The 24569-nt window shown below is 39.1% G+C and overlaps 1 protein-coding gene across 1 annotated transcript in view; it reads right to left on the bottom strand.

Annotated features, from left to right (window-relative positions):
- SLC30A8 (solute carrier family 30 member 8) overlaps nt 1-22557 on the bottom strand; it is a 68014-nt gene extending 45457 nt beyond the window's left edge. The window contains exons 1-2 of the mRNA XM_037803012.1: nt 22547-22557; nt 10899-10962 (exon numbers count right to left, since the gene is read on the bottom strand). The gene's annotated coding sequence lies outside the window, so the exon portion shown is untranslated. The remainder of the gene's footprint in view (nt 1-10898; nt 10963-22546) is intronic.
- Between the last annotated feature and the right edge of the window lie 2012 nt (nt 22558-24569).

Below are 24569 nucleotides of genomic sequence, written 5' to 3'. Positions count from 1 at the left end.
ACTGAAAGGCCACACCTCCTTACACCAGTCGGGAGTGACAGGCATCACCTGCTGGGCAGGTTAGGAAAAGCACAGCAACTAGAGGCCTCACAGGAAAGTCTGTCAATCTTCTAAGACACACCCTCAGGGAAACCTGACACTGAATATAGCCCCACTCTGAGATCTGAACCTGTTCTGGTCTGGGAAAATCTGATTGGGGTAACCAAGGAAACCAGATGCCTAGACAACAGAAAACTACAATCTACAGTAGGAAAACTGAAGATATGGCCCAGTCAAAGGAACAAATTTACACCTCAATCAAGATACAGCTGAGATATTGTTTCACTTTATGAAACTATCTATTAAATATTTTCAAAGAAATATGCTAAATCAAAACATAAACCAAATCAATGAGTTCAGGGAAGATATGGCAAAAGAGATGAAGGCTATAAAGAAAACACTGGGCAAACATAAGGTAGAAGTCGAAAGTTTGAAAAAACAGCTGGCAGAATCTATGGAAATGAAAGACACAACACAAGAGATGAAAAACACAATGGAGACATACAACAGTAGATTGCAAGAGGCAGAAAAAAATACTCAGGAACTGGAGAACAAGACACCTGAAATCCTACACACAAAAGAACAAATACGGAAAAGAATGAAAAATATGAGCAACATCTCAAGTAACTGAATGACAACATGAAGCACATGAATGTATATGTCATGGTTGCCCCAGAAGGAGAAGAGAAGGAAAAGGGGGGCAGAAGAAATTATCAAGGAAATAATCAACGAAAATTTCCCATCTCTTAGGAAAGACATGAAATTACAGACGCAAGAAGCACAGCATACCCCAAACAGAATAGATCTGAACAGACCTATGCCAAGACACTTAATAATCAGATTATCAAACATCAAAGAGAAGAGGGAATCCTGACAGCAGTAAGGGAAATGCAATCCATCACATACAAAGGAATCCTGATAAGACTATGTGCAGATTTCTCAGTAGAAACCATGGAGGCAAGAAGGAAGTGGTGTGATATATTTAAGATACTGAAAGAGAAAAGCTGCCAACCAAGAATCCTATATCTGGCAAAACTGTCCTTCAAATATGAGGGAGAGTTTGAAATGCTCTCTGATAAACAGACAATGAGAGAGTTTGTGAACAAGATATCTGTGCTACAGGAAATACTAAAGGGAGCACTACAGACAGATAGGAAAAGACAGGAGTGAGAGGTTTGGAAAACAATTTTGGGTAAAGGCAGCACAGTAATGTAAGTACATTTAACAAAGATGACTGTGAGTATGGTTGAAAGAGGATGGTTAGGAGCATGTGGGACACCAGAAGGAAAGAGGAAAGATAAAGACTGGGACTGTATAACTCAGTGAAACCTAGAGTGCTCAACAATTGTGATAAAAGGTATAAATATGTTTTTACATGAGGGAGAACAAATGAATGTCAACCTTGCAAGGTGTTAAAAATAGGGTGGTATTAGGGAAAAAATACAATCAATGCAAACTAGAGACTTTAGTTAACAGAAACATTGTATTATGTTTCCTTTAATGTAACAAAGGCAATATATCAGAGCTAAATGCCTATAAAAGGAGGGCATAAGGGAGAGGCATGGGACTCTTGGTGTTGGTGATGTCTGACTCTTTTATTCTACTTTAGTTTAATTCTGTCTTTCCTTCTGTTGTTTTTTAGATGTCATGTTTTTTCTCTCTCTCTCTCTCTTTCTTTTTCTTTTGTCTCTCTACCTTCTTTGATTCTTCCTCCTTCTTTATGGAAAAAATGGAGATGTCCTTATATAGATAGTGGTGATGGTGGTGAATACATAAATATGTAACTATACAGGGAACCATTGATTGTTTACTTAGGATGGAAAGTATGGTAGGTGAACAAAACTGTGCCAGTTTGAATGTATTATGTCCCCCAAAATGCCATTATCTTTGATGCAATCTTGTGCGGGAAGATGTATTAGTGTTAATTACATTGTAATTCTTTGAGTGTTTCCATGGAGATGCGACCCACCCAACTGTGGGTGATAACTCTGATTGGATAATTTCCATGGAGGTGTGGCCCTGCCCATCTGGCTTGGGCCTTGATTAGTTTACTAGACCACTCTTTAAACTTAGACAGAAGGAGCGAGGTTGCTACAGCCAAGAGGGATACTTTGAAGAATGCACAGGAGCTGAGAAAGGAGCTGCCATTTACAGAGCAACATTTTGAAAATGGCCTTTGAAAGCACACTTTTGCTCTGGAGAAGCTAAAAGAGGAAAAATGCCCCAAGAGCAACTAAAAGTGACATTTTTGAGGAGCTGCAGCCTAGAGAGGAACATGCTGGGAAAAAGCCATTTTTGAAACCAGAACTCTGGAGCAGATGCCAGCCACATGCCTTCCCAGCTAACAGAGGTTTTCCAGATGCCATTGGCCATCTTCCAGTGAAGGTACCCGATTGTTGATGACTTACCTTGGACACTTTATGGCCTTAAGACTGTAACTTTGTAACCAAATAAACCCCCTTTATAAAAGCCGATCCATTTCTGGTGTTTTGCAAAAAGGCAGCATTAGCAAACTGAAATACCATCTTAAAAAAAAAAAAAGAGGGTTGATGAAGAAACCTTGAGGGCACTATATTGAGTGAAATAAGTCTGACACATAAGGACAAATATTGCATGCTCTCACTGATATGAACTAATTATAATATGTAAACTCATAGACATGAAATATAAGTTACTAGGATATAGAACGAGGCTAAAGAATGGGGAGCAGTTGCTTATGATGAGCAGAATGTTCAACTAGATTGAACTTAAGTGTTTGGAAATGGACAGAGGTGATGATAGCACATTGTGAGACTAACTAACAGTGCTGAATGGTATATGAATGTGGTAGAAAGGGTAAGGGTAACCAGAAGGAAAGTTGGAGGTTAAAAGATGGGAATGTATAAAACAGTGAATCTTGTGGTGGACAGTGTCCTTGATTAACTGTCCAAATATTATAAATCTCTTTCATGAACTAGAACAAATGCATGACACTATAACTAGAAGTTAATAATAGAGGGATATATAGGGGAAAAAATATACCTATTGCAAACTATGTGCTACATTAGTAGTATTTTAACATTCTTTCATCAACAGTAACAAATGTACTACACCAATACTATGAGTCAGTAATTGAAGGGGGGTGGCTAGGGGTATGGGAGGATTTGAGTTTTCTTTTTTTGCCTGTATTTCTTTTCTGGAGTAATGAAAATGTTCTAAAAATTGAAAAAGAAATTAATTGTGGTGATGGATGCACATCTGTGTGATAGTACCGTGGGCAATTGATTGTGCACTTTGGAGCTTTGGATAATTGTATGCTATGTGAACAATATCATAAAATAAAATTTTAAAAAATATCTCTCTGGAACCTAAAATTACAGACATTGAAGCTTATAAATTCAAGCTTATAATATTGTTCTGAACAGTTAGACAACTTAAAATCAAACATTTACTTTGTTACATGAATCCAAATATTTTTCTGTCTGGCAGAGAATTGTCACAAGAACCCTTCCTGGCTGAGTCTAATCGTGGAAGCAATGGCAGTGTGCAAGAAATAATATCTCTTCTACTGGCAAAATCATCCTTGTTCTACGTTTCAGATCTTTTGTACAAAGAGATTTGGCTATTACTCTTCAGCACAGTGTCTACAAACACTTGGCGACTTAGTATTCAGTAGATGAAAGGAGACTGGAAGGCTACTTCAAAAAAGTCATTTAACTAAGACATTAAATAACATGAAAATTCTAATTAGAAATGTGAGTCCCCCATCATTTTTCCCCAAGAGCTTCCACAAAGGCCTCTTTCTTCTTGACTTCAAAAATAAATGTGGTACACATAATAAGAAGACTTTAGAGTTGTTTAGCTAAAATGAACATCTCAGAATATATTAATGGCCTTACTGTTACCAACAAAAAACAAAGGATATGTCCAGTGGCTTCTCTTGTAGGGGGCAGCATAGTATATAACTGACTAGTTTTCACTGAACTGGTTACCTGGTATTTAAATTGACACTCAGAAGAGTATTCTTCAGCTACCTGGCATTGCCTCCTCTGGAACACTCCCTCTCCCTCCGGCTGTGCCTTAGTGGCTGTCTTCTCATCCTTCAGGCCTCTGATCATCTATCACTTCCTCAGAGAGCCTTGCTCAACTCTCCCTTGTGAAAAGCAGTGTGATCACAGGCATTTCCAGTTTCCCTCCTTCACATCACTCTCTTCATTGCCTTCAGAACCATTACTGTTGTCTGTGTTACCATCCTTATTTCTTCTTTGGGGTCTCTTCTACCCCTAAAAAAATGTCAGTTCCTGGAGGGCAGAGGCTTTGACTGTTTTCACACTTGCATCCTCAGCTCTTGGTGTATAGTGTCTGTCATATCATGGGTGAATTACACATTTTTTAAATAGAAATCGATGAATGAATGATTGAAAGATCAAGGGAATGAATGGATGGAATATGCTGGTGAGAAAGTATACACAGTGACTCAGAGTAAAGACGTTGAAGGCAAATAGATTTGGATATCACCAACTAGCTGGGTTATTGTAACCTTTCTGTACTTATTTTCTTATCAGCAAACCCGGGATAATTAGATTTTTCTCATAGGATTGTTACAAAGATTAAATGCAATAATTTATGCAAAGCACATTTAAGCACATAGCAATTACTCAGTAAACAAAAGATATTCATATTAATGCCTCACATATGAAAACCAGCTGCTTATCAGACAGGCAAATATACCTGCTCAAATATGAAAAAAATTACAAAGTACTTTCAGATCCAATTGCGAAGTCAGCTAAAATGGAGAAAAATCTATTCTAAGCTGGATTTCTCTGCCTTTTTTAAAAAAAGTTAATAATATCTGGAGTTGGCAAGGATATTATGCTTGAAATTGCCCTGCTAACTGGTATCTCTTAACTATCGCTATGCTTCCTCAAGGGAAAAAAAAGGACAGAGATGAGATCATGCATGCTGATGTATTTTGGAACCAAAAACAACTCTAAAACTTACTAGAGAAATTTTTACACACCTAGATTTTTTCAGCTATTAATAGATATTTTAATTGTTTTTTATTTTTTAAATATGGAGATATTGCATTATTTCTTTTATTAAAACTTGCAGAATATGCTTTGTTGTAGTGTTACTTAAATTTCTAAGTACATTTGGGCAGTGAAGAGGCATTTTAATATATATATGGGGAGAGACAATTTATTATAAGACATGGGAGGTCCTGCATTATTTCTAATTGGTGTAAAACTAATTGGCTTTTCTGAGCCATTGCACAAATACTTATTTTTCTATTTCACCATCCTTATAATTTCAGCAGAAACTAACAAAGGGCACAACCACTTGGCAAAATCTAGAGCAGGAAGATTTGCATTTCCAAGCATCTTAGCCCCAACCATTTTCCAAGCCTCAAGAGTCGATGCTGATAGACGGTCCTTTACTCTCTGCCATGCCACTTCCCTTGGTCATACCAGTTTCCCATTCACAATGACATTCGGTCTATTTTTAACCTTGAGCTGAAAAGCCCTAAAATGTATGTGTTATCTGAGTCTCCAGAAGTGGGAATGAAAACTCCGGTGGCATACACTTCTGGTTTCTCTGCTGGCTACATCAGAGTCATGAAATTCTGGACTGGTAACTTGTTCATGAGAAAAGGAAAAGGAATGATAAAAAGTATGAGACAGTGGAAAAATTAAAAAGAAAGAACACAATCCGTAAGACAAAGTCACATTTCCAAATTTTGGAAGCTAGATTCTAAAAATCTCAATAAAGGCAACAAAGAGGTTGTTTATTAAATGCCAAATTTCCTTATCCTGATAAAAATCTAGGATATATTCTGAGATAACTATTTGGGGGATCTCCCAGCAACTTGAGATGTTTGGCTTTAAACCTAAATCCCATTGTCTGTGGAATCCAAAGTCTTTCCTGTATTTTGGCAACTTCCTTCACACACAGGAGGGACAGTAGGGGTGGGAAGGTGTCTACCTCACGGCTCTGTCTCTGTGTAAGTTATCTTCATTTAGCAATGTAGTGAGCCAGAAAAGAAACTCTCCTTCATTTTTTACAGAAGAAATCCATGCAAACAGTGCACTAATGAATGTAGCAGATTCCTGAAGATTGAGGGCAGAACGAAGGAGGAAGTTAAATTGCAGCCATGTGAAAAAACTGAAAAGGAACATTAGGCATCGCTGTTCTGAAAAGGTACTCCAGGCATTTTATTGGCCTCTCAGCCAGCTCGAGTTGCTCTATCTTCTGACTTCTATCTCTTCATACTTTTTTTGTGTGTATTTTCTCCTTCTTTCTCTTGGAGTCATAGAAAATTCTTAAACTTGTCATATTCAGAGGAACTCAGTGATAAGCTTGCTTGTATTATTAGTTCTCATCCTTCACCCTAATAAATATCAAAATATTTTCCCAAATGAAAAGAGTTCTCCCACCAAAAAGAATTCTGATGCTGGGATTCTGGCAGCTCAAATTTTTTTTTTCCTCCATTTCATTAAACAATGCAATATATGTGGTTGACTCCACTGCTCCTCACTGAGTTTAAATTCTCCTCTCCTGGGCACGTGGCAATACTGTCCTGCCACCTTGACATGTGGTCATGTCACCAGTTCTGCTGAAGGGGTTGAGGGTGAAGGTCACATAAATCTTTCTGGTTGAGGTATTTAAATGCCAAAGGGAGATTCCCCCAGCCTTGCTATTGCTGTATCATGGTGACCATGAAAGCAAGTATCAAAAGTGAACCTCCTTCAGTCTCCCTCCCTGAATGACAAAAATGAAGGAGCAGAGTCCCCTACTGATCTGCATTAGACTCGTAACATGAGAAGAAACAAATCTATTATTGCAAGAATCTGAGATATGACTTGTTTGTTTTTGCAGCATAATCTAGCCTGTTCTGACCAATATGATATTCCTATTGAAAAGGCTTAGCAAAATCCTTTGCTGCCCTCTCCCTGTAGCAAAAAGATTGTGTACCTTCACACCAGATTTTACTATCAGGGTAATGAGTACTTAATCTATCCTTTGACAGTGGTCTCTGTATCTCAAGGTCTGAAAATAAGCCACTTTTGGAGAAAGTGCTTGTGAGGATCAATTGGTTCCCTCTGCCCATCCCTAGCTTTGCATTTGCCTTGGCCATCTCCCATCAAGAGCCTAAGTAGTGGAAATTGACCAGACACTTGCTTCTCAAGGATATAATAAGGATGTGCACATGAAAGGGGAGAGAAGGAAGGTCTCCTCGTAGCAAGTTACTATGCTAAATGTACCAGTCAATACCCCATGCAGTTTTTTTTGTTTAACTTCTTTATCTATAGTTCTCAATGTCTTCAGTGTCTTTTATGTGTTGTGTATTCATCTGAAAACTAATAGTGGGAACTATTTGTGTTTGAGTTACATTGAGAACGACACATTATATTCTAAGATTAGAATGTGATGATGGTGGCAAAACACTATAAATTTACTAAGATTCATTGAATTGAACACTTAAAATGAGTGAATATGTTGCTAGGCAAATCATACCTCAGTAAAGTTGTTACAAATGACAAACTAAAATATATAACTGCTTTAAATAAAAATATACTTTAAAAAGGCAAATATTGCTTTATACTATGAAATTTTCATTTTACTTTATACACATAAAAGATACCTCATAATCTTTCAAGTATTTCAAAACATATTATCATGTCTCCAGGGTATCAATGACTAATAGTGAAGTTGGTTCACGTTTCTAATTAATGTTACATTTAAAGGTTCATCTGTTATTTTAATATTGATAGCCTGTTTATGTAAATGTCATCATTAGTCTCATTCTGATGTCTGATTATGCATTGCATAAAATCAGGTACACATTTTTAAAACATGAAGTATCCAGGCAGGGGAGTAGACCTTTAGTCTCTGTGTCATCTGAGTAAATCAGAACACTTAAATATTGGCATGTTCTGGCTAATGTTGGCCATTCAAACTTGGGCCCAGGATATGCCAGTTAATTTCCTAGTCACAAGGAGCAAAAGATGAAGATGGAGGAGATGGAGGCTGACCTGAGATCTGCCCTCTAAGCTGAGACAGATGATGGAGATGATGTACAGATTAATTCATTCAACACATCTTTGTTGCCTGCCTACTCTATGCCAAGCAATGTGTTCAGAGCTGAACCTACAACATTGAACAAGTCCAAGTGCTCTATGTCCTGTAGAGTGTACCCTTTAATGGCAGAGAGGAATGCCCAAGACAATGTCAAAAACCATGACAATCTAAATCATGGTTTGGGGAACAATTCAATTTATTAATTTCCAAACAGAGGAGCAGAGCCCCATTGAAGGGAATGGAGAGTGAGTTCCTACTTGGATTGAAGGCAGAGTGTGGCCATCAACAAGGAAGACAAGGAAACCGCAAGGCTTTGTGTTCCTCACTTGTCAGAAAGGAAACTTAGGCTTCAGTGAGGGATCAGGAAGCTCAGAAGTCTTCACTGAAACAACCAGAGCTCAAGTGTCCTACTAAACCAGAGTGTGAGAAAGTTTAAAATTGCCTCCCTCATCTATGGATTCATCTGGGGCCTGCAAAGAATGTCAGTTCTCAGATGGAGGGAGAGTCCTTGCAGATGGGGAATCCAGCTGTTAGTGCTGTGATGAGTACAGGCAGGGAGAGGCTGTAATAGTGGTGGCTAAGGGTAGGAGTTCTAGAGATACACAACTTGTATTTGAATCTCAGTTCTGCCATTTGCGAGCTATGCAATCAAGGGTAAGTGGTTTGATCGATTTCCTTATGTGTAAAATGGGGATATCAATAGTGACATCTATCGGGTTGTTGTGATTATGAAATGAGATAATGCATGAACAGTGTTTAGAATATTGCCTAACACTTCACAAGCTCTCAATACATTTATCTATGATTATTTAAAGATGCTAGGACCTAGCCTTTGTAGCAGCAGGTAGGTCTCTGAATATCATTTTCCCACATATGATTTGACTGTAAACCAATTAGATGAGATCTACAGGCCATATAAAGCCCAGTCTTATCCCTGCTTCTAAGCAGCTTGAGTATAAACACCCAGTAAAGCAGTGTCGAGTATAAATGAACACTCTAATGCCCTGGTTTCCATTTCAGTAAAATTTGACCTACTGTAGAGGATATTATAAGAATACATTTCATCTTAACATGGTACTGCTCCTTCCCAGCCTCTAGGCCTCCCAAGAGCATTTTGAGGATGATGTGTTATGTATCAGCCATCCAAGATGAAACAGACTGAATGACCACACTATGACCAGATACTGTGATAAAGAAGTAGGCAGTATGGGGAGATTGCAGCACAGAAGAAGGAAGAATGTTTGAATGAGAGGTCAGGGCAAAATGGCAGACTAATTCTTAAGAGAACTGATTCTTCTCTCTTTCCCCTTAGCTTCTCATTTGACTAAAGTAGGTGTGGCAAATGTGGAACGACCCTTCAACAGCCAGAACCCTGTCATTGGCCAGGAACTTCCTTTTCTTCCTCCCTTGAGAAACTCAGTCTAAATTATAATTATGGAAAAGGGGCAATATAGACTAACTCCCGAAGAATTCTAGACTAGGGTAGGTCTCAAATGTTTTCCTAATATATGGTAGATGAGCTAAGGGTGTTACAGGCAACAGCTAAAGCTGTGAACCGCTTTCTGAACAAGAGGAACGCAGATTATTTTAAGAAAGCAACCTCAACAGTTTATCAGCACCACAGTCTAGTTCCCCTTACCCCATAAGTAGACCCAGCTGGTAACTTTTTCCAGAATGCTCTTGCGAATACAGGCAATCAAAATTGTATGTGCCCTTTTCAAATGATGGCCTCTGTATTCCTTGGCATGGTACCCACACAAAGGGAATCTGCCATATTTCACTGCCATCAAGTCTGACTCTCCCATGGTAGTTGGGCTGCTCTCAATAAAGCTCAGTTTCTTTTCCTTCTATAAATTCACCAAGAATTTACCATCTCCTGATGGCAGTGCAAAGATGAATGGCTCAAATCATTGATCAGGTTATGAAAGACCAGGTTTATGAGCTAATTTTATACATCTAAAGAAAATTATGACATCTTTCAAGTGAGAAAACATGCTAAGAAAGAAACACTAGATATGTTTAGAGAAGTTTGTACCCAGTATGGCTGTTTTTTAACGTAACATTGGTACAAAAAATGAAAGGGGCCTGCTGGAAAATATTACTCCAAATCCATATTAGTTTTAGGCTACTATAAACTTTCAAGTCCTGAAGGTATGACTTAGCGGACCTGGGTAACGCATTAAGAATGTTCTGTGCTTTAAAAAAAAAATGAGCTATTGATCTTAGAAGATTTTGATTTAGATTAGTTCACTTAAAAGTGTAATAAATGGCAGAGCTCACATGTTGAATCACTAGGCAGCAATTATTTTAAGTGTATCAGTCATCTGTGTTTCCAATTTAATCAAATCTCTTTATAGAGATTTTAGGCAGCATTTGAAACAACCACATAACCTGTCTATAAAAAGGTGTTTTGAGTTGTACGTCAAAAGTTGAAGAGAAAGTAGAGAGACAACTTTTAGTTTTAAAAGACCAGTGATGACAGATGGGCAGTTGCTTGTATTTTATTTGTGAGCAAATGTTTTTTGTAGGAATTTTTTTTTTTTTGAGAGACAGAGAAGGTATAGCATCTGAACTAGAAAAATAATCCAAAATGCTTCTGAGTTAAATGTGTATGAACTGAAAGTCTTCATAAAGTTAGGATAAGAGCAATTACACCATTTTGGTGACCTCCAGGAAATTAATCTTGGTCTTTTTCCAAAGGAAAAAGCAAATATAATAAAAAGGAAAAAGAAGAGACAAGCCCTGCTTTTAGCACTAAATTTTACCTTATAAGCCAAATGTTTAGTCTGAGGCTTTTTTACCTCTGATGTTTTCAGATTTCAATGAAGATTTCATCATCTTGGTCCTCAAGATTCTTGTGACTCCCTGCTGAGACAAAGGCAAGTTTTCATCTTTGGAGCCAGGACCACAAGCTCTCCCTTCAGTCCTATAAAATTCATTTACAGTATCTTTCTTGACAGCTGTACATAAAGCAATATAAAACATGACAATATAAATTGCATCCAAGGGATTCATCTGAAATTCTATTTCACCGTTAATAATTAAAAGTTGAAAACCTCTTGGTAGCTTTATTGCACTCTAACAAGAATAAATTTTCTTGATAAGGCATCCTTCTCCCTCACAGTGGAAGGCTTTGGAACATACTGCAGAAATGTGCTTAGTGATTAATAAATTGTATCCTCTGGGATCTGACTCCATGCAGAAGCTATTATTGAGGTCGTGTTACATATTCAGAGTTTCCAAACTATCCATTTATTTACAAGTGTGTGAATTTAGTATAAGTGCCTGTTTCTTTCGTCCATATAATGGAATAGTTATAGTACCTGCCACATACAGTTGTTACAAGGATTAAATGCGTTAATATAAGTAAAGTGCTCAAAACAATGGCTGGCACTCAGAAAACCCTACATACATTTGCTAGTGCTTTAATTGTTATTATTTGTGTGGTGTTATTCAGAAGAATCCTTTTTGCTTCACAAATATGAGAAATTCTTCTTCTGAGAAGTCTTTCCGAGAATGACAAAAATGCTAATAGCTATAAATTATTTTTATTACTTTTTGAGTCCTAAGCATTTCTAGAATGAATATCATTAATTTTCAGGAGTCTAAAAACCACAAGGTGATAGGGAGAGGGGCAGCACTCTAAAACATTAGGATTGTAGATGACACAACGTGGATGGAGAAGATCTACAGGGGGGTAGTTTGTGATGTTCTAGAAAGGGCTTGTGCCTGAATATTGGTCTCCTCCAGCCCTTACTCATGCTTGAACTCACCCACATCCAAACCCTTCCCAGGTGTGAAAGCATTGCCCCTATTCAAGTACACATACTTAGAGAATAAACATATTAACCCACTGTCTCCTAGTAAAACTTAGGTGTTAACAAAGCCATCAGAACTTTTCCAATTTCACTGCAATAGCTACCAGAGAAGAGATTTTGATGGTGGCAAGAAGAAAGAGATCAAAGAGCACAGCTGGAGTACCTACCAGTTTGTGAGGTGTTTTGGGAGTAATCTGTAATTAATAATTCCGATTCTAACTTTTTATATAAAAATCAAGGCCAACTTGAAATTAACATCCATAATTATGACACTTATGCTTTCAGGTGTCTTTTGGAGTGGAAGAGAAAAAGATGGACTCATAGCTATTATACTTGGAATTGCTAATTTTCTGCCCTCTATCAAAACTAAGTCATATGTAGCTTACAAGGGGTAACAGTGTGATTGTGAAAAACTTGTGGCTCACACTCCCTTTATCCAGTGTATAGATGGATGAGTAGAAAAATGGGAACAAAATATAAATGAAAAATAGGGTGAGATGGGGGAATGATTTGGGTGTTCTTTCTAACTTTTACTTTTTATTCTTATTCTGATTCTTTCTGGTGTAAGGAAAATGTTCAAAAATAGATTGGGGTGATGAGTGCATAACTATATGATGGTACTGTGAACAGTTGATTGTACACCATGGATGATTTTATGGTATGTGAATATATCTCAATAAAACTGAATTTAATTAAAAAAAAAAAAAAACTAAGTCATAGCCCATATGAGCAGAAGTCATATGTATACCATCAATAGTGCAGTGATTATAAATTATTACACAGAATTTCAATTGTCTGGAATTTTAGTATTAGTGCTTTAGTTTAATCAAATTCTGGGCATGCCCATGAAATAAGTATTTTGTTAGAAAAACACATGCAAATTACCAACTTGTCACTTTTAATTCAAACCCTCCAGTGTCATCCCATCACACTTAGAACAAAATCCAAGCTCCGTGCCGTGGCCAACCTATGAGGAAGGCCCTGTGAACTTCTCCGACCTCAGATCACCCCACCTTCCCCTTCACACAGTGCATTCCAGTCATACAGCCCTCCTTGCCTTTCCCTGTCTTTTCCAGTCTGCGAGAAAGGGTGGCGAAGGAGCTCTCCCCCACTCTGTAAAAGTTCCCACCTACCTTCCCCAAGCCACTCCAATAGAGTTTAAGCAAAAAGAATATGCTTTCTCTGCAAATGCAGCATCCAGATCAGTCCTGGAGACCCCTTTCCTATCAGCCTATCCCCAAAGCACCTCCTGTGTTAAAGAACTTTGCACTTGTGGTTCCTCTGTCTGGAATGAACCTCCCCGGAGCTCAGAATGACTGGCCCCTTCTCATCAATTAGTTCTCAATTCACATGCCACTGCTTCAATGAGCACTTTCCCAACCACTCTTTAGAAAGTGCCTCCAAATCCTTACCCCCTGTGGTAATTTGAAGCTGTTACGTACCCCCAAAAATCATGTTCTTCTAATCCATTCCTGTCAGGGTAGACCTATTGTGGTTCACTTTGATTATGTTATTTCAGTTGAGATGTGAAGCACTTCATTCAGATGAGTCTTAATCCTCTTACTGGAGTCCTTTTTAAGAGGATAAAGCACACAGGGAAACAGAGAGAAAGATTCAGAGAAGTTTAGAGAAAAATCCATAGATGGAGAATTCAGAAGCTGAATCAACAGAACCCAGAAGAGAAGGACTAGCAGGTGTCGCCATGTGCCTACCTATCTGACAGAGGAGCCCAAGCTTGCTGGTAACCGGTCTTCAGAGAAGGTATCATCCTGTTCATGCCTTAATTGGGACATTTTCACAGCTTTGTAACTATATTTGTAAGCTAATAAATCCCCATTGTTAAAAGCCAGCCCATTTCGGTTGTACTGCATTTCATCAGCTCTAGCAAACCAAAATACCCCCATCTTCAATCATGTAACTGTTGCACAGGCTTCCTTCCATTTATTGCTAACTGAAATTAACCTGTGTCATGTATTTGGTTGGGATCTGCCTCCCTAGTTCAGAAGGAATCTCAATGAGAATAAGGACCTTGTTTGTCTTCTGCCTATGACATAGTAGGTTCCCAATGCCTATTTTTTGAGTGAAATAATAAATGAAAGACTGAATGTAACCACTGCTATTTAAAAAAAAAAAAGAGCAAAAGCAGATGTAGAACTTGGGGGTGTGATTGAGGAAAGCCAGGTGTAGGGCACACCAGGAAAGAAGTCAGTATCCAGAAATTGAACAAAGGAAATTCTAACAGAAGACTGATGAAAGAAAAGAGGGGCAGAATGACCAAGAAAGATGATAGTTGGCAAAGATAACCTTACAGTTGTTCACAGTTTTTCTTGCACCATGTGCTAACTTTAGGAGTTTACTGGTTTTCTATGTAGAGAAAAAGAGGAGGTGATTATCTTGTAGCACCTGACATGTAACTCAGATCCCCTTATTCTTATTTCTTATTTCTGAGGCTTCCCTCATCCCTTCTGGCATTGTGGAGGGATGACTCGGTCCTTTTCACCCAGCTATGGAATATTCTATGGCCAGGGACATGCCCTGCAGAAGGATGGCTTTCTGCCACACCCCTACTTGTTTTCTCAGTACCCTCCGGTCACTAAGTTTGAGAAGGAGAAGGACTCACAAACTTCTGGCTCACTAAATAGCCAGTTAGTTCACTTTTTAAAAGAAAACACTGGGTAATGGAAGGTCTAGAGATTTAAAGCTGACAGGGGTCAGCTTAACCTTTGATGGGAGAATTCGCTCTAGTGATTACTCCGCTGCTTAACTATTCAGTTATACAACTTAATTCCTCCAGATCGATTTTCCACTCTCCATCATCATCAAATTATTGTTTCAAGGTGCTACTCCCTTGGTTTTCAAAAGCTATCCTGTGGCATCTGGGGGCAAGATGGGAACAGGGTGTGAAGCAGGAATGTAGGGGTTCAGTGATGGTTCCCGTCAATTGAACATTAACATTGTTTTTCTCACTCAAATTCTAGTCTAATTTCATCTCACCATTATTACTATGTGTGGTGAGGCAGTGATAACACTTTCCTGGAGAAAAGTTACAAACTTTGGAAAGGGAAAAAAATGCTCCAGTTCCTAAGTGACGTGTGTTTGGATTTTCTACCTTGATGGCTAAGACAAGGAATTCTTTCTCACCTGGAGCTAGCTCTTCACTTTCTAGAGCTCTGGCTCATGCCCCAACTGGCCTGTGAGTTTGCTAAAGGGGAGGGTAATAAAAATATAGCCTCTAAGCAATCTGTAGTGTTCTTGTTTTATAAATCTTCTATGTTTAACAAAACTATCTGTGATATACCTATCGTGTGAAACTCTCTCACAGTACCTTTCTTATTGTACCACGAAACATGATTATTTTGTACATTACATTATTATCCAAAAATAAACCAAGACAATGGGCTTTATTGTAGCTGGCCATACCCAGTAATTTTACACAGTATTCAAGCCCTCAATAAATTTCATTGAAATGAGTTAAACAAAAATATACATAGAATGCCTACCACAAAAATTTCTGTATACCTATAGCACTAGAACCTCGGTTGCATGCTGGGGCCCCAACCAGCCTGTTCTTCACATCTCTGAATCTGAGAGATAAGAATGTCTTAACGCAGAATCATAATGCAAAAAACTGTTAAATCAGAATCAAATCCCAGTTCCTGGGCAATGCAGCCAGGCAGATACACAGAAGCTTTTCTAAACCTTAAATGTAAAATAGCAATGCCTTGCTTTTGGATAGCTGTTACACTTTCCCAACAATTTTCTCATCTTATCTTCACAACAGCCCATGAGGGAGGAAGGGCAGATATTATTATCTCCATTTTGAAGATAAAATATTGAATCATAACATGGATAAGTGGCTTGCTTCGCTCCATGGCAAGCATCACGGCAGAAAGTCAGCAACTGGTAGCAGCCAGGCAGTTGGAACAGAAGTTCATTCCTTTCCCATGAAACCACACTATGACACATGTGCTTCTAAAGCTGTGCTTCTCAAATTGTCACGTGCATATGAAATGCCTGGGGATTGTGTTAACATGTTGTTCCGGTTTGCTAATCCTGTCCTTTTGCAAGACACCAGAAATGGATTGGCTTTTATAAAGGGGGTTTATTTGGTTACAAAGTTACAGTCTTAAGATCATAAAGTGTCCAAGGCAAGGCATCAACAAAGGGTACCCTCACTGGAGAAAGGCCATTAGCATCCAGAAAACCTGTTAGCTAGGAAGGCACGTGGCTGGCATCTGCTTGCTCCCAGGTTGCGTTTCAAAATGGCGTTCTCCGAAGTGCTGCTCTTGGGGCATTTTATCCTCTCTTAGCTGCAGCTCCTTTTCAAAATGTCACTCTCAGTTGCTCTCCAAAATGTCACTCACAGCTGCTCTGCTTCTGGGCCTGTGTGGCTCTTTTTAAAGTACTCCAGTGATCTAATCAAGGCCAACACTGAATGGGCGGGGCCACACCTCCATGGAAATTATCTAATCAGAGTTATCACCTACAGTTTGGTGGGTCACATCTCCACGGAAACAACCTAATCCAAAGGTTCCAACTTAATCGACACTAATACATCTGCCCCTACAAGATTGCATTAAAGAATATAATCTATACAAACTGGTACACATGCAAATTCAGATTCAGTACATCTGGGGTGGAGCTTACAATTCTGTATTTCTAACAAACTCTTTGGTGATGCTGATGCTGCTGGTCCCCAGACCACACTTGGGGAGCAAAGTTGTAGGGAGTAGTGACTATGGCTAGTCCATCTTTCTATTCCCACTGCCTGCACACAGCAGGTGCTCAATAAAAGCTGTTGGCTTAATGAATGAACAACCATGCTTCTCTCAATTTTTATATCTCTACTGCTTGGAAAATAGTAAAATACTTCAGAAATAAGTAAATTAATGAATTAATCAAGCAGTCAATAAAACAAAGAAAGTTCTGACTAGGCAGAAATACATGCGCTCATACTCTATAGAAAACCAAAGGACTTTACCACATGACCCAGCAATTCCATTCTTAAGTATATACCCAAAGAATTTTAAAACAGGGACTTACACAGATATTTGTAAACCAATGTTCATGGCATCATTATTCACAATATCCAAGAGTTAGAAACAACCTAAGTGTATGTCAGCAGAAGAATGGATAAACAGAATGTGGTACATAAACACAATGGAGAATCAGTAGGCCATAAGAAGGAATGGAGTTCTGAGAAATGCTGCAACATGGATGAACCTTGAAAACATTATGCTGAGTGGAATAAGCAAGGAACATAAGGATAAATACTGTATGATTTTCTGTATATGAAATATCTAGAAATAGAAAATTCACATAGATGTAAGGTAGATTAGAGGTTACAAGGGAATGGTTGGAGGAGAGAAGAGGGAGTTGTTGCTTGATGGGTGTGCTGGTTTGGATGTATTATGTCCCCCAAAATGGCATGTTCTTTGATGCACTCTTGATGTATTTAGTGTCGGTTAGGTTGGAACTTTTTGATTGTTTCCATGGAGATGTGACTAGTAACACCTTTGATTAAGGTGTGACCTGTTGATGGGATTGTTTCCATGGAGGTGTGGCCCCTCCCATTCAGCTTAGGTCTTCATTTAGTTACTGGAGCCCTATAAAAGCTCAGAAACAGAAAGACTTTAGAGCAGCTGCAGCTGAGACAGGCATTTTGGAGAAGGCCGTTGAAAGCAGACTTTTGCTGACCTTTGGAGATACTAGCTTAGTGTTTGCTCTGGGGAAGCTAAGAGAGGACAAAAAGCCCCAAGAGCAACATTTTGGAGAACACCATTTTGAAACACAACCTGGGAGCAAGCAGATGTCAGCCACGTGCCTACCCAGCTAACAGGTTTTCAGGATGCCAATGCCCTTTCTCCAGTGAAGGTACCCTATTGTTGATGCCTTACCCTGGACACTTTATGGCCTTAAGACTATAACTTTGTAACCAAATAAACCCCCTTTATAAAAGCCAATCCAATTCTGGTGTTTTGCAAAATGGTAGCATTAGCAAACCGGAACAGGGGGTATACAGTGATGGCAGATTTTGGAAATGTTTTAAAAAATTAATGTCTCTTTAAAAAAAAGAGAGTCCTTGGGCCACACCCCATGTCTCACTCTGTGATGAGTATTGAGTCCATAGTAACAAATTTTACTTATATGATGTGTTCACCAGAGTATATTCTTGACCCTGTAAGTTATATGATGACTTTCTTCCAAGTACTTTTTGTTCTTGGAAGACTTTGCCTCCCTAATACTCTCTTTCAAGGCTCAATGAAGTAAATCAATTGCAGCATTCTCATTTTTGCTTTGGCAAAAGGAAGCTGGGAGTTCTCCCAGGTCTCTGCCAAAGAGCTGAAAGTAGAGAATTAGAGCCCCTGTTTTCTTCCATTCAGGCCAAAGCTTGACATTCAACTTAGCCTCCAGGGTTTTTTCATACACACCAACTCTCTTATCTGTGCTATGCTCCTGAGTAGTGGATGGGGGGTTATACTTCAAATTAAATATTTAACAGTTCTGAGTTGAATTATGAAATAAAGGGCTTCATTAAGAGTAAGGGATGAACACAACAGAGCTTAATAAAGAGTCTCTGAACAGTTGGTGAAATAGAACAATACAACCCACATTAAACCATTTTCTAGGACTCCCACCTTTCAAGGTCCAGGGCACAGGGCACAGGACACCTGGGCACCTTGCATCTGTCTCAGGAAAGCATAAAAGTACCTGTCAGTTATTATACCTTTGAATGGTGGTCCTTCCCACACTCCTAGCAGCAATTACATTTTTTTCAGGGAGTAAGGTTAGGAGGGAGGAAACAATAGTTAAAATAGAGGGGGTTGACTCCACCCATATGCTGCTGCATGTTTTCTAGCCTCTGCAGCCCTCCTCTTGGCCCACCTGGGGCCACTTGGCTCCCACCTTGAGGCACAGGGTGGCCCCCTCCCTAGGACTTTTCCAGGTGGAAGTAAGAAAGACACTGAGAATCAAGAACTGAAAATCAAGGACTGTTCAGTTGTAAAGAGAAAGAAGAAACACATCAAAATGATTCAGACAAAAAGGGATACTTGGTAGTCAGGTTACTAAAAAGTCTAGGAGAAGAGCTGGTTTCCTGCACAGCTGCTTCAAACAATATAACTGGGACTCAGATTTCCTTCATCTCTCAGCTCTCTGTTGCTTGAGGTTGACTTTTCCATCAGAAAGGTGCACCCCTGGGGTGGTAAGATGGCCTCCAGCCCTCAACCAGCTCAGCAGCCCCAGTGGAAAGAGAGTGCCTCCTCCACCAGAAGGTCTCAAAAAAGTCCCAGGATTCTCTCAAATTAGATTAGTATAATCTACTTACCTATAGCTAAACTGGTCATGGTGGCCAGGGAGTAGGTGCTCTAAATAGCCAGGACTGGTTAGGTGTCTCCTCCAGTGCTAGGGAGTGGAGCTCCATGATCCAAGGCACCAAGAATTTAGAAAGGCTAATTCCTCAGAGGAAACCTGGACCCCTGTTACTAAAAGACTGAAGGGATGGCAAGAAGACAAATAACATCTGAACTTATGTTTTGTCTGAATTCTGATAACTAGGTTTCCCCTTTGTTCCAAACCTGGTCCCTAAGCTGAACCCCATTTCTGACAACTGGCATCATATCTTTTCTTATATCTGATCTTGTCTTGGTATTTTGCCTGAAAATAATGATAACAATAACTGTTAATGTTTATTATGTACTTTGCCAGGATTTGTGCTAAATGTGCTGTTCTAGATTGCTAATGCTGCCGGGATGCAAAACACCAGAAATGGATTGACTTTTATAAAAGGGGGTTTATTTGGTTACAAAGTTACAGTCTTAAGGCCATAGAGTGTCCAAGGTAAGGCTTCAACAATCCGGTACCTTCATTGGAGGATGGCCAATGGTGTCCAGAAAACCTCTGTTAGCTGGGAAGGCATGTGGCTGGCGTCTGCTCCAAAGTTCTGGTTTCAAAATGGCTTTCTCCCAGGATATTCCTCTCTAGGCTGCAGTTCCTCAAAAATGTCACTCTTAGTTGCAACTTGGGATATTTGTCCTCTCTCAGCTTCTCCAGGGCAAGAGTCTGCTTTCAACGGCTGTCTTCCAACTGTCTCTCATCTGCAGCTCTTGTGCTTTCTCCAAAGTGTCCCTCTTGGCAATGGCTCCTCTTCAAAATGTCACTCACAGCTGCATTGTGTTCCCTTTCCCCTTCAGGTCATTTACATGGCTCCACTGATCAAGGCCCACCCTGATTGGGTGGAGCCACACCTCCATGGAAATATCTAATCAGAGTTATCACCTACAGTTGAATGGGGCACATTTCCATGCAAACAACCTAATCCAAACGTTCCAACTTAATCCCCACTAATATGTCTGCCCCACAAGATTGCATCAAAGAATATGGCTTTTTCTGGGGGACATAATACATTCAAACCAGCACATGTGCTATATGCTGTATCTACTTTTATCATCAGAAACAGCTATAAAATATGATTATCATAGCTCAATGTTTGGTTGAAACAACTGGGGCTCAGAGTTAGGTAGCTTTCCAAAGGTAACATGACAGTTGTAGCAGAGCCGGTTGTACAAATGTCTATTTGATTTCAGAGTCAAAGCTCTTAATCACTATGCTGTGTTGCCTGGCTATGTTTTCTTGAACTTGCGGACAATAAGATATCTTCAAGCCTTAATATCCTCACCTAAAGAAGGAAAAAGATGATATCTTCCCTGACTTACTTATCATATCTCTCAGAGTTACTGTAAGGATTAAATGAGATGGACATGTAGCATTATGATTATGATTATTATATAAGCAAGCAAAATTTAGGATATGGATATGAATTTGTATACAGAAGTACACACATTGTGCTAATCCCCATAGTCACTCACATTTAGCTTTGCCAAGAATAGATCCTGTTTTCAGTCAGTTCCTGGAGCCCCTCAGATACTCCAGGACTCAGTGGGCTCGATCCCTCTCAGAGGTGAAACCTCATCCTACATCCCCTGCATGTACTGTCTTCCAGCCACCTCCTGCAGATCCCTCACTCCCAGCATTTCTCAGTCCTGCTTTGCAAGTCTGATGGTCACCCCTGGAGGACATCTTGTCACTCTCTGGGTCACCGTTCCCCAGCCAGTCCACTGTGACACACAGTGACCTTGTGTCACTGCTCTTGCTCTTTTCATGTTTTTGGCACTTACTCCCAAAGGACTGGAAAGAAGTCCTCAGCTATGACAATCAGAATGAGCAAGTGACAGAATGCATGGTGTTAGACTACAATTTCCACCTATTTGCTGGCTCTTTTTTAGACTAGTGTTGCTGAATTCTTATAAAATGCAGAGGAGCAGAAAGAATTTGGACAAGCCTTAACATTGCTCTCTGGATCTTAACCCGAACGTCAACGGCAGCCACATATTCTTAGTAAGGATTTTTTAAATCAACATATTTTTATTCTAATAATCTTACCAGGAATTCCTATCTTACAGGTACAATGGAAATTTTTAAAATGTCATAAATTCATCTTTAAGTGAACATAATGATTTGCACTTCTGTTTAGTTTTTCATAACAGAGAGAGCTTGGAAAAGTCGATACAGAAAGGGTCATTCTAAGCCTCTTAATCACTATAAATGCTGAGCTGGCTCTTCTGTGAAGCCATTTCCTTATTGGTATCCAGGATGGTAATTCCTCTTAGATCATCTTCTCAAAAGAATGTTTTCTCTGAATTCTCAGCATTTGTCCTTAACAACACTAAGACTCTTAAAGACTTTTTACTTTGGTAGACAAAGTGGAAAAGCCCAGGAGTCTGTTGAAATAGCAATTTTTCAACTTAATAACAACGTGTCTTCAGCAGATGTAAATACAAATGTTGTTTTAGCATTGTCAGATAAGGGACCATCCATTAAACACAAGTGAATAAATAACTATCCAACCACAATATCCACAAGGCTCTTGGACGAGTTTAAAATCTGGTGAGCTACTTCTCTTATCTTTCCCTATTGGGAGAGGACAGATTTGAAAGGTGAATGGGACACTTCTTCCTGGCCTCAGTGACCAAGGATATTAGGAGTTAAGAACTTTGTTCCTACTGATCATCACTATCTTTTTCTTATTCAAGCTACTTAACCTCTGAACCTCAATTTTCTCACTTATAAAATGGAGCTCATTTTAACTTACCCCTAGTGGACAGTTGCTATCATTTTCTGATAGCAACATCTTAATTTTCTTTGGAGAATCATTCCATCCCATACTAATGAAATTTACATAGGGCTGACCTTACACCCCTGACTCAGCCAATCAGTGTGTTCAATCCTTCTGGCCACTGTGCTGTTCGGGTTTGGGCACCTGGCACAGATCAGTCCAGTGAGCCACAATCCCTTTACTGGGACTATGAGTCAAGACATGACACTGGGTTTCCAAGCGAGAATGAAGGCCAGAGCTGTGAGGTGCCATGTCCTGAAGAAGGCTTGCCTGACAGTGAAACCGACACAAAGGAAAGCCAATTTCCAAACAAAACGGTAACACTGAAACCAGGAAAGCAAATTTGTTAAATCCTCCAGTAGCCAACAGCTTCCAGGACAGAACTGCCCACAGGAAGGCTCAATAATGATTTTTTAGAGGAGTAGGTAAGGACATTTTAGATCCCACGATACTCAACTTTTAAGAATGCTGCTCTAGATCCTGAGAATTGGTTAGTCTTCTTGTAGAGTGGAGGCATCAGGATAAAAGCCCAGTACATGGGACTCTTCCATCAAACTGTGTTCATGAGGCAGGCTACATACCTAGTCTTCATCTTGGCTTCATCGTCTGTGAAACAGAGGTAACAGTGGTTGTTGGGGATCAACTTGTGTCCCTCAAAAAAGACATGTTCAAGTCTTAACCCACATTCCTGGAGGTGTGAACCCACTTGTAAATAGGACCTTTGAAGATGTTAAGTTGTGGATTCATTTGTGAATAGGACCTTCAAAGATTCTGTTTAGATGTTGCAAACTGAATCAGGGTGGGACTTCTTTGACTGGAGTCTTTATAAGGCAGAGGAAATTCAGATGCAGTCATGGAAAGCCAAATGAAAAAATCAGAAGACCAGGTACGGGGGGGGGGGGAGAAAGAGAGAGAGAGAGAGATCACCGTGTGACAGAAAAGAGCTTGATTGCTACAGACTTTGGAGAAAGCAAGTCCTGCCAACACACTGATATTGGACTTTTGCCCTCCAAACTGTGAGACAATAAATTCCTGTTGTTAGCCAATCAGTGTGTGGCATTTATCATAGCAGCTCTGGCAAACTAAGAAAGTGGTTTTCTAGAATTTTTAGGATAGTTGTGAGGATCTAAAGAGACAATGAGAGGGGAGGGATCACTTTCCATTCATCAGTTAACATTGGCCTCTGAAGTCATCTCCTCTGAGCACCGTCCACTTCCTTGCTAAAGTAGCACTAGCAATTCACTTTTTGGAGCTATTTCTAGAAAGAGTTTCTATACAAATAAAAGTGGAAAACTCTGAATATAATATGTAGGCCTGTTGTAACCATCATTATATATCACTCTAAACACCATTCTGCTTATTCTTGTCATCTGGGGTCATTTGACTTCTACACACTTAAATATTAACTTATTCTATAGATTTTCCACCCAGCAGTCCTTGTGCAGGAACAGCTCTCATTAACTTTAATAAAAGTTTTAAACATGAAAAAGTGTTAGGAGGTGGCTGATATTTTATTCATACTGCTAATGATTATTTTAAATGTCTTAATTGCTCCACGGGTGCTCCAAGGCTGGTTAAGGAAAAACACAATTTTGTTCATCAAAATAAAACATTCTAGAACTGTAAAATGCTACTAATAGATATTGAACAACAAACTACCCTAAAAGATTTATTCCCTAAAAAATTGAAGCTGGGGACCTCAAAACACTGATTATATACTTCAGAGCAAACTCTTTTATAACAGAATGATAAAAGTGATGGGATTGAAGGAGAGGTTTGGTGTTCATTTATTTTTCCTGCATTTACTCTAACTCATGAGGCTTTCCAGAGCAAAAATAATAATCCCAGCCCCAAATCACTTTGTTTAAATTGTAGTTGATTTTGCTAGTTTTTAGTTGAGCAGATTTTGGGGAGCTGTACTTAACAGCTCTGATGTCCAATCTAAATTTGGGCCTCTGATAGCAATGACTAGTTGACTCACCTCTCATAGGAATGACGGAACTTGGATCATTGCATCAATCACAAATAGTGGCTAGGATGTCTAGCCCCAAATAATAAAACTCTGCACCAAGAGATAGTACCATCTTCCTGCCTTAAATAACAAGCCTCATTTCTACCCAATATAAGAATTTCATCTTCAATAATTGATCCAGTGTGACAGAAAATCTGTTGTTGGCAAAGCATGTTTAAAATTATATTATTCAATCTTTCTCATTTCATGTAGCAACTAATTGCTATTATTTTAAAAATTTACTTTATCTAAAAGGAGCAATGGCAAACTTTAGTCTGAGTTTTTCATAGCCTATATTTTATACTTCAATACTGAATTAAATGCAGAGTCAATATGACATCTAGTTCTCGGTGTGGTGTATAATGGCTTCAAGCTCATTTTGACAAGGACAATGTCGTGATGAAGTTGCACTGTCAATAAAAATCTTTTATTTTCCATAGTGGAAATGAAAAAATAAAGGTTCATAGTG

Source organism: Choloepus didactylus, chromosome 14, assembly GCF_015220235.1.
Source record: "Choloepus didactylus isolate mChoDid1 chromosome 14, mChoDid1.pri, whole genome shotgun sequence".
NCBI lineage: Eukaryota > Metazoa > Chordata > Mammalia > Pilosa > Megalonychidae > Choloepus > Choloepus didactylus.
Note: the sequence above shows the minus strand (reverse complement) of the source record. Positions and strands in the feature narration are given on the sequence as shown.